Source organism: Ascaphus truei, chromosome 7 (assembly GCF_040206685.1).
Source record: "Ascaphus truei isolate aAscTru1 chromosome 7, aAscTru1.hap1, whole genome shotgun sequence".
NCBI classification, from domain to species: Eukaryota; Metazoa; Chordata; class Amphibia; order Anura; family Ascaphidae; genus Ascaphus; species Ascaphus truei.
In genome coordinates, this window is record NC_134489.1 from 44921004 (window position 1) to 44931609 (window position 10606).

A 10606-nucleotide genomic window follows, 5' to 3' on the forward strand; every position below is an offset into this window, starting at 1 on the left:
TGTGAGGTGACCGTCGGGGAGACGTGACCTCCGTGTGAGGTGATTTTATATATATATATATATATATATATATAATGTCCATGTCACTCCAGGATTAGAAAAATATAGAGAGTCTGCGTCGCCCCAAAGGTGGACGCCTGAAAGGAATCCCAGAGAGCTTCTCCCCGAATATCTGCGGGTTAATATCTGCGTTTGCTTACTGCTGTGTTTCGTCAGCCCCATCCTTTGCAATGTTAATGACCCAGGAGGACGAAGGACTTTGAAACCACAGCTGCATTCAAGCTGAACCCCTTCAGTCTACATTTGCGTCGCCCCAAAGGCGGACAGCGTTTGGCGCAGCCGAAGGGTGTGAGCCATTTGCTGATGTTTGGTGATGTTAAAGTGCTCTATTTCAATCTGAAACTCGCCAGCCCTTTATCCCCTGTACCCAATTTTCCAACTTGCTTGGCCTTTAGATTGTAAGCTCCTTGAAACAGTGTCACGGGAGACCAGGCAAAATACACCTTTATAGTTATCATTCAGCAAAGCCAATAAGTAAAATAAATTGTTTGCAATCGCAGCAAGGCGTCTCTTGGCCCGGTTCGACCCGTTCTTGCCCTTATGGCAAATTGGACTTCTGGAATCTTGGCACCACATAGGAACACCCAAGAAAGAACAACAGCAGAAAGAGTTGTGGGAGGGCGACTAGCTGTCTTATACACTTCGGGACAGGCAGTCCCACAGCTTGCCCTCCAACCAGTGGCGTGGGAATTTCATCCCTGGCCACTCACACACTTTGCCAGGTTTGTAAAACCTGGCACTTCTGGCTTCAGAACAGTGAGAAAGCATGTGCATAAACCGCCATCTTGCCCAGTCACTATTCAAAAAACTCCACCGGCTCAATGCCACTAAGTCTGGGCTAGGCCACATGGACCCTTTGAGCTGAGGATGTCGGTGCTCCATTTAGCCCTCCTTGCTAACAAATGGTTCACACTTCTAGCGTCTGGTAACTGTGGCTAACCGTGTTAGCCCAGGATGCGGGTACTCAAGCAGTACTGCAATACCCCTCCTGTTCTAACACCTTGGCATCCCTGAGGCTTTCAAGTCCTGACTTTCTCCCAGACGCATAGGCACCGAGCCTGGAAATCCCACAGTTCATTTACAGGTTACCAGTACATATATAAATATAATTCTTTAATAAAATATACTGTGTCCTGTCTTGTGTGGTAAAATATATAAGTCTTTGTTCTGGTGTCAGGGATGGAGTGAGAGTACAATTCACCTACCCTCACTAGCCTCATTCTTGGCACACATTAGAAAAATAACTTTTAAAACATAACTGCAAACATGCCCAGCTTTATCACCTAGCTGGAACACCCCCTGAACCCCTATACTCGACTCGGGGCACCTGGGCATATATTTGGGTACCTCTGCTATACTGGGGAGCCCCTGCTATACTAAGGACTCCGTGTATACCTGCAGATATCTTTTAACCCCTTCATACCCATTTACCTTGTCTGGACGATGCTGCAGCAGGGATCTTGGCGGTGAGTTACAAGAACGCTTTTCATGGTAGGGTTTTGACTGGAGCACTGCACTTCAATGTAGCCAGGAATCTAACCTGAATCAGGGGTACATTTTGGTGGTCTCCAGTAACTTGGAACCCCGCTAAATAGATGTAATCTGAAATAAGTTTCTCCATCAAACCTACCCTGAAACTCACAGCCTAGAAATCTGGTCCCAGCACCCCAGGAAAGGCAAAACACACAAATCTTTAATATCGCATAATTTGCACACAGCCGCAGTAATGCATTTAGGACATCTGGGTCCAAGAGCTGACACTCTAGGATCCAAACACGGTTCAGGTGTAACCAAGTGGGCTTAACCTTTATTGATGAGCCTGGTTTAAGCCTTTCACCGTCACAGGCAGGACCTCATTCTAATACATTGCAGGCTTATCCTACCTCCTCTAACACATTGCAGGCCTATCCTACCACTTCTAACACATTGCAGGCTTATCTTACCTCTTCTAACACATTCCAGGCTTATCCTACCTCTTCTAATACAGTGCAGATTTATCCTACCTCCTCTAACACATTGCAGGCGTATCCTACCTCTTCTAACACATTGCAGGCTTATCCTACCTCTTCTAACACATTGCAGTCTTATCCTACCTCTTGTAACACATTGCAGGCTTATCCTACCTCCTCTAACACATTGCAGGCTTATCTTACTTCCTCTAAAACATTGCAGTCTTATCCTACCTCTTCTAACACATTGCAGTCTTATCCTACCTCCTATAACACATTGGAGGCTTATCCTACCTCCGCTAACACATTGCAGCCTTATCCTACCTCCGCTAACACATTGCAGCCTTATCCTACCTCTTCTAACACATTGCAGGCTTAGCCTACCTCTTCTAATACAGTGCAGACTTATCCTACCTCTTCTAACACATTGCAGTCTTATCCTACCTCTTGTAACACATTGCAGGCTTATCCTACCTCTTCTAACACATTGCAGGCTTATCTTACCTCCTCTAACACATTGCAGTCTTATCCTACCTCCTATAACACATTGGAGGATTATCCTACCTCCGCTAACACATTGCAGCCTTATCCTACCTCCTCTAACACATTGCAGGATTATCCTACCTCCGCTAACACCATTTTAATCTTGTCTGTACAGGGTACATATGCCAGTAATCATATGTCTAACTTTTGCATGAAATGTTTTTGAATTGACTGTATAACCTCTTCATTTAATGTAACCATGTACAGGCAGTCCTCGTTTTACAACGCTTCGCTTTACAAAGAATGGCTTATCCAACGCTATGCAATGCATACCTATGTTCATTTTTACAACGCCAAAACGGCTTATCCAATGCTCTTACGACGCTTTGCAAAGTTGTTTGTGTATATAATATATATTATACTATATTATACTATATAATATATTTTTATATTATGTTATATCTTATACTATATTAGTGAAAGCACTGTATGTTTGCCTGCCTGCCTGGATGTCCGGTGTCCCTAGGGGAAATCTCATTGGTCCCTTGGCCCGCCCGCCCCCGCACACCTCTCATTGGCCTGAGGCGGAGTGACGGGCCAAAGGACACACAGGGACACACACACACACGGACACACGGACACACGGACACACGGACACACACACACGGACACAGGGACACAGGGACACAGTGACAGACACACACACAGTGACACACACACACACACACACACAGTTACATACATTAGCGGGGCTCACAGTGTTAGCAGCACCCGCGCGCACCTCCTCCTCTCCCCGTGTCTCCCGCGCTTTCACCCCGACCCCCCCCCTCCCCCGGCGCCGCTACAGTCAGCGGGACACACACACTATTATTACCCCTTCAGCGCCCCCCCCCCCCACCCAGTGTCAGCGGCCGTGCGAGACCCCCCCTCTATATCTCCCACCTCTCCCCCCCCCACACATATACATGCCCCCCCCGGCGCTACAACTCACCCCCCTCCCCGGCGGGGGAACAGCCAGTGGCCAGGCAGGCTGCCTCGCGGCGCCGAGTGCCCAAGATGGCGGCGCCCGGGACACAGCGGGGGAGCGGCCACAACACGCTGCCTCCCGCCTCAGATCCACGTGGGACCTGCCGGATGGGTGAGTGAGCGGCCTTCACCTCCCCTCCACCCCCCCTTCACCTCGCCTCCACCCCCCCCTCCCCTCCAGTGTCAGTGTCTCCCTGATACCCCCCACCCCCCGGCGCCGCTACAGTCAGCGGGGGAGCGAGCGAGCGCCCGGGACACAGCGGGAGAGCGGCCACAACACGCTGCCTCCCGCCTCAGATCCACGTGGGACCTGCCGGACGGGTGAGTGAGCGGCCTTCACCTCCCCTCATCCCCCATCACCTCACCCCCTTTCACCTCCCCTCACTCCACTTCTCCCTTCCACCCCCCTTCACCTCCCCATTTACCTCCCCCCTCCGCTCCCCTTCCCCCTCCGCTCCCCTTCACCCCCCCTCCGCTCCCCTTTCCACCCCCCCTCCGCTCCTCTTCCCCCCCCCCCCCTCCACCTCTTTTTCCCCTTTCCCCTCCCACACTTCCACCCCCTCCTCTAACCCTTCCCCCCCTCCTCTAACCCTTCCCCCCCTCCTCTAACCCTTCCCCCCCTCCTCTAACCCTTCCCCCCCCTCCTCTAACCCTTCCCCCCTCCTCTAACCCTTCACCCCCCTCCTCTAACCCTTCCCCCCCCCTCCTCTAACCCTTCCCCCCCCCTCCTCTAACCCTTCCCCCCTCCTCCACCCCTTGCCCCCCTCCTCCACCCCTTGCCCCCCTCCTCCACCCCCTCCTCCCCTTCCCGCCGCCCTTCGCCTTCATGCCCGCCTTACCGCCTCCCCACCCCCGCCTCTGCCTTTCACCCGCCCTTACTCCGGCCGCCTCTGCCTTTCACCCACCGCCTCACAGCCGCTGCACGCACTCAACAGACACCCGCCACACTCGACACATACCTGCCGCCACACACACCTGCTGCCTCCCGCCCCTACGCACCGACATCACTGACCCACCGCCTCACACCCTAGCAGGACCCCCACTCACAGACAGCACTCACAACCCACGCGCCAGCTGCCGCCTCACACCCTTGCAGGACCCCCACTCACAGACAGCACTCACAACCCACGCGCCACCCGCCGCCTCACACCCTAGCAGGACACACGCCTCAGATTTTTACATCACTTATGCCACCAAAATATACATTGTACTGTGGTGTGGTTACAATAAACCATTTTTATACAACATCGTATTACATTTTCTTCAATCTTTCTTTTCAATATTATTATCCAAGCTTTACAACAAATACTCAACCTATTGTTACACGATTTATAAATAATACTACCTATTACGCATTTACATCCCGGGCAACGCCGGGTCTCTCAGCTAGTTATATATATAATACAGTACACTATATAATTTATGTGTGTGCTGCGTATTGTCTGCGTAAAATATTTTGAGTAACACATTGTGTCGGATAACCGAGGACTGCCTGTATTGTTATTATAACTCTGTGCACAGGACATACGTCAAAACAATGTGTTACTTCCTACTAAAATATTTTAGAAATAAATAAATGATTTAACACATCATGAGATACAAACAATAAAATGTGAGCGACGTTTCAAGCCAAAACTCTTAATCAGAGCACTGATCCCTGCAGGTTAAATAGGGACATGGGAGGCCCGTTTTGGCGGCAGAATAGGCGCACTTCCGGTTCAGACTAATGAACATGTATTTATATATTTACCTAGGGAGTATATACTTAGTTCACATACCAGTAATATACCAGGTATATTCATGAAAACGGGCCTGCAGGGATCAGTGCTTTGATTTAAGAGTTTGAGAAAGGGTCAGGGTTTTTTTTTGCTCTAAACGTCGCATAGCTTTTATTGTTTGTATTTCATGATGTGTTAAATGTATCTTTTTATATATTTCTAATCCTGGAGTGCCATGGACATTTTCTAGTTTTGTATGGTTTTGATCCGGAGAGGTGAGCACGGATTGTCCAGCGAGCACATAATCCACCTAATCCTATAGCTACATTTCTATTCTCATGTTATTTATCTTCAGGAGTGCTTTTGCCAAATTTTCCATTTGTATATATCATGTATGGCACACCTGTGAGCACCTGACCTGCATACAAGACCAGGGTTAATACACCGCTCGCAAGCGATCCCACGTTTCACCTTCGCAAAGGTCCCTCAAATGAACAATATCTCCCCTAAATCCGTCCCCATATACCATCTGTCACGGACAGCACACAAGTCAGCACGTGACTTAGATATGCAACCAGGGTTAATACACACGGCTACTCTATCCAACCCACCTTTATCCTGCCTAAGGTACTATCAAATAGTTAATATTAACCCCTTACTCAATTGCAGTCATATCTATCCTCTGACAGCACCCGAGAAATTATGCAAATAAAAGCTGTAAAATTAATATCTGCCAGAGTCTCAGGTCCCTGTTTATAATAGAAAAATATGCACTTAACACACACATCTCTTGTAGCAAAATGTGTCCGAAAATATAAATACTTTCTCCGGAGCGTGCAAAAGTTCATTTAGAGCCCAAAGCATCACATATTAAATAACAGGATAGTACACAACCCCAGCGTTAGACCCACACTCTATACTGTGATGAGTATTTTAGTGTCTATATTCAGTGATCTGAAAGTATATATTATACAATTTAGAATGTCCACAATTTAGTATATGACGGGTGTTCAAAGTCTGCCTCAATATTGAAGTCCTGCAGCCTGGAAGTCTCCCGGATTGTCCAAATCCTTTCTAGAAATGTTTGAAGAAATAGCCCTCCTTGGCGCTGGTCCTCGTGATTAAGTACAAGGTACCATATGTGAAAAAGAGAAACAAAACAGTGTATAATATAAAACAGTAATGTTAACATAAATCATGTATAACAATGTAACAATCTTGTGGGATATTCAATGTCACCATTGTCCACTTCATGCAATAAACAGCAGTGATACCAAGTACTATTTGTGCACACTGTTCATAAAAGGATCTAAATCTTCATGTGGCTAGATACCTCTATATGAGAAACACCCATATAACCTTATAGCGACATGTTTTATTTATTTATAAAAAACGTTTTACCAGGAAGTAATATATTGAGAGTTACTTCCCGTTTTCATGTATGTCCTGGGCAAAGAGCTATAACAATACATGGTTACATTCTATTAAACGACTACAGAACTCACATGAATTATTATGTAGAGTTTGAGGATAAGACCTTCGTTGGAAGATGTGGCACACTTCAATCATGATGTATTGACTCATGTACATAGGAAATAGAGAAAGGTGCCCTAGTGCAATACTGTTTCAAATTTAATTAAAAAAACACACAAACAACAACTCTTGTAATCACACTCACGGATTTTTCCGTTCTGTTGCACCTTGTATATAAGGGTGACTTTGGGTATCTCTCGTCTCTTCACCACCGGTCAAAATTCTTTCAAAACTAAAGCTGTCTCACATTTTAATCTGGTCTGTAACTGTTCCATACGCCTATAATATACTAGCTGATATACCCGGCGTTGCCCGGGATTTAATTTTCCCGCTCTGCTCCCCCCTTTCACAGCTGCGTCCCCCCCCCCCTCGTGTTCACATGTCCGATCCCCCCCTTTCACAGCTCCATTCCCCTCCCTTGGTGGTGGGTGGGAGGCAGTGACTGGGTGGGTGGGAGGCAGTGGGTGAGTGGGTGGGCGCGAAGGGCCTCTGGGGGCGTCCCTGGCCCGAAGGGCCTGGTTGGTGAGAGGTGCGCTCACCTCGTTCCCCCCCTCACCTCTGTCTCGGCGGTCCCGAGGCGTGAGGAGAAGAGGCGGTGGGTGGAGGGTATGAGGCAACCGGCACGAAGGGCCTGTGGGGGCATCCCCGGTGCGAAGGGCCTGGTTGGTGAGAGGTGCGCTCACCTTGGTCCTCACCTCTGTCCCGGCGGTCCCGCACAGTGAGGAGGAGAGGCGGGTGGGTGGAGGGTGTGAGGTGAGGTGGTTTGGCGCGTGGGTCGCCACTGTCTGAGATGCGCACGAGGTGTGAGGGTGGTGTGAGTCTGACGGTCAGCGTAGCCCTGGCCGTGACATCACCCCACCCCGCAGGCCAATGAGAGCGAGCGAGAGGCGTGTCAGACCCACAGACTTCAGTTATATATATATATATATATATATATATATAGATATTATCTCTAACTGTGCATGCTATGTCTTGTATATAATGTATACCCTGTTCACTTATGTAACCATGTATTATCATCTTAACTCTATGCCCAGGACATACTTGAAAACGAGAGGTAACTCTCAATGTATTACTTCCTGGTAAAAAAACAATGATATGCTGCACACCTTAAATCATATACATAACAGTATTACCGGTGCTGCTGGTTCAAGGGATACCTGTAACAATCATCCAGTCTTGAATAAATTTGAAGGATTCAGTGCTCCACGGATTTTAAAAGTTCCATTTTATTGCGCCATACACAACGACCGTTTCGACCTTAGTAGGTCTTTCTCAAGTGAAAAAATGGCTTTCACTTGAGAAAGACCTACTAAGGTCGAAACGGTCGTTGTGTATGGCGCAATAAAATTGCACTTTTAAAATCCGTGGAGCGCTGGATCCTTCCATTTATTACTTCCTGGTAACACATTTTATAAATAAATACATAAAAATAATTCGGAGTGCCTCTGCTCCCGGAGCCTGACTGCGTCCGAGGAAAATCGTGCGCAGATTCCTCGTGCAGCCGTTACTTCCGGGTCCACGTCATCCGCACGCTCCACACTGGGGCGCGATGATGTCGCGCTCCATGTCTGATCTCTCAGGGATCTCTGTACAGTTTTGACGCAGAAGAAAAAAGCAGAGGAAAAACGGCAATGATTGGCAATACGAACCCAAGGTCAGGATAATGGCTTTATTCGTGCAGGCAAATAAGACCGGCAATATCCATGTTCTCCCTCCTACGTTTTTCACGCCGCAAGGGCGCTTCGTCAAGGAGTACGCAGTTATGGACTGAACGCACATTTAAAAGGCAAAAAAGCCCTTGTGAAACAGTCCGCGTTTACAGTTTTGACACCTGCAGCCAACTCCTCTGCAGGATGCCTCCAAAAAAGGTCAACCTTCGCGTTTCAGGAATAAACTTCGCTTCCACATGGGTATAATGTCCCTTCTAAAGAGTCCATAATCCTGTACTAATTGGAAACCTTCATTGATAATTAAAAGCCAGGTATACTATATGTTTTCTTCATATTAATTGTGACACAACACTTCTCCAATTGCGTTAGAGATTACCTGTATACATCTAATTGGTCTAATGCTTTAACTGATTATTATATTATCAGTATATGTCTGTGTAGATATTTTAATGAGCATCGTAAATGAATACTATGTTACAATGTACCCAGATATACATGAGGGCTAATTGGACATCTATCAATATCAGTAATGCAAGAATTTAATAAAAGGCACACTGATTATAAGGGATATTTAGTTATAAAATGTGCATTACTACATACATTTATAGGTCATTTTAAAAAACATTTTCCAGGGAGATATATATATATATATATATATATATAGCTTAAAAGTTTCAGGATAGATCCTTTGAAGATTGGCAGATACCTAGACACATTATACATGTTAATAGATGTGCAATTATATGCAATAACATATTGAAACATGTATTCTTTGAGGAATTGTCATGTATGGCACCCCGCGAGCACACGACCGGCATATGGGACAAGGGTTAATACTCATGACCAAAGCGCTCCCACTTTTCACTTCTTCATAGGTCACATTATAAATGTGTTCTGACAATGTCCTCTTGATCTTTCTACTGGTTCTGCCTACATATTGAAGTCCACACTTGCACTCCAGTAGGTACACTACGAAACTGCTATTGCAGTTTATGAAGGATTCTATTTCATATTCCATGCTTGTTATATTTGATATAAATTTGTTGTCATATGTTTTCCCTAGAGAGGCCACTGGTTCAGGAATATGAGATTTCACGCGTTCGGTCTAAACTCACCTCTGTTGAAATCTAATTTTCATAATCTTTTCCCAGACTTAGTTCTTTCCTCATGGAACCAGCATAAGCCCACCCCGTCGTAAATCAGCTGTTAGATTGACAGTTTTATGACAGAGTGAAAAAAACTCTTCTACCAAACTACTTTAAGCTATGAAATACCTTGAGCCTGTGTCCTGTTTGTTAGTGTCCCATAATTTACTTACATCTCTAGATTCTAACAGTCCTACAACCAGGCCTGGCCAAGGGGCAAGCAGTAGTCAAATAAACCGGTCCTTGTGTATGGCACAATAAATTTGATACTTTTGCAAATCCGTTGAGCGCTGGATCCTTCATTTTCATAGTTTAAGGGGCAAGCAGGCCATAAAACATTTCTTTGTATTTTTTTTTTTTTTAAATCAAACTGTACCCACATTAACCCCTAAAGCACCAGAGGGATTCAAATATATAATATCTCATGACATTATCATGACAGGGGCCATATTTTAGTTCCACCTCTGACAGACAACTGCCCTTATCTCAAAACTATCAGCAATATACAGTACAACCCATCTGGCCCTTTTAAGTGAGCCATACAGGATAACCCACCAGTTAAGTTGTTTGAAACCCAGCACCCACCCATGACAAGCCTGGACCTGTTATATATATTGTATTTGTAACCTCAAACTGTAGCTCATGAACCCCTGAAGCACCAGATTGACCAAAGTGAATAATATCTCATGATATTATCATGACAGCTAACGAAAAGTGTTCCCGTTTTTTCGTGTGAAACACCCTCTGGATGTTTGCGACAGCCTGTTGGAAGTTGGAGTATAGCGTTCGGGGCCACGCTGATCCCAAGATAGGATCTAAACAGAGAATACTCCAGCGTTTTATTTAAATTATCTAAATTTGTGGTGTAGCTGAGTGATAGAGATAGAGCGTCCCTTTGCCATATGCAGCTGTGACTCCGCCTCCCTTTGCCATATGCAGCTGTGACTCCGCCTCCCTTTGCCACATGCAGCTGTGACTCCGCCTCCCTGTGCCACGTGCAGCAGTGACACCTCAGCCGC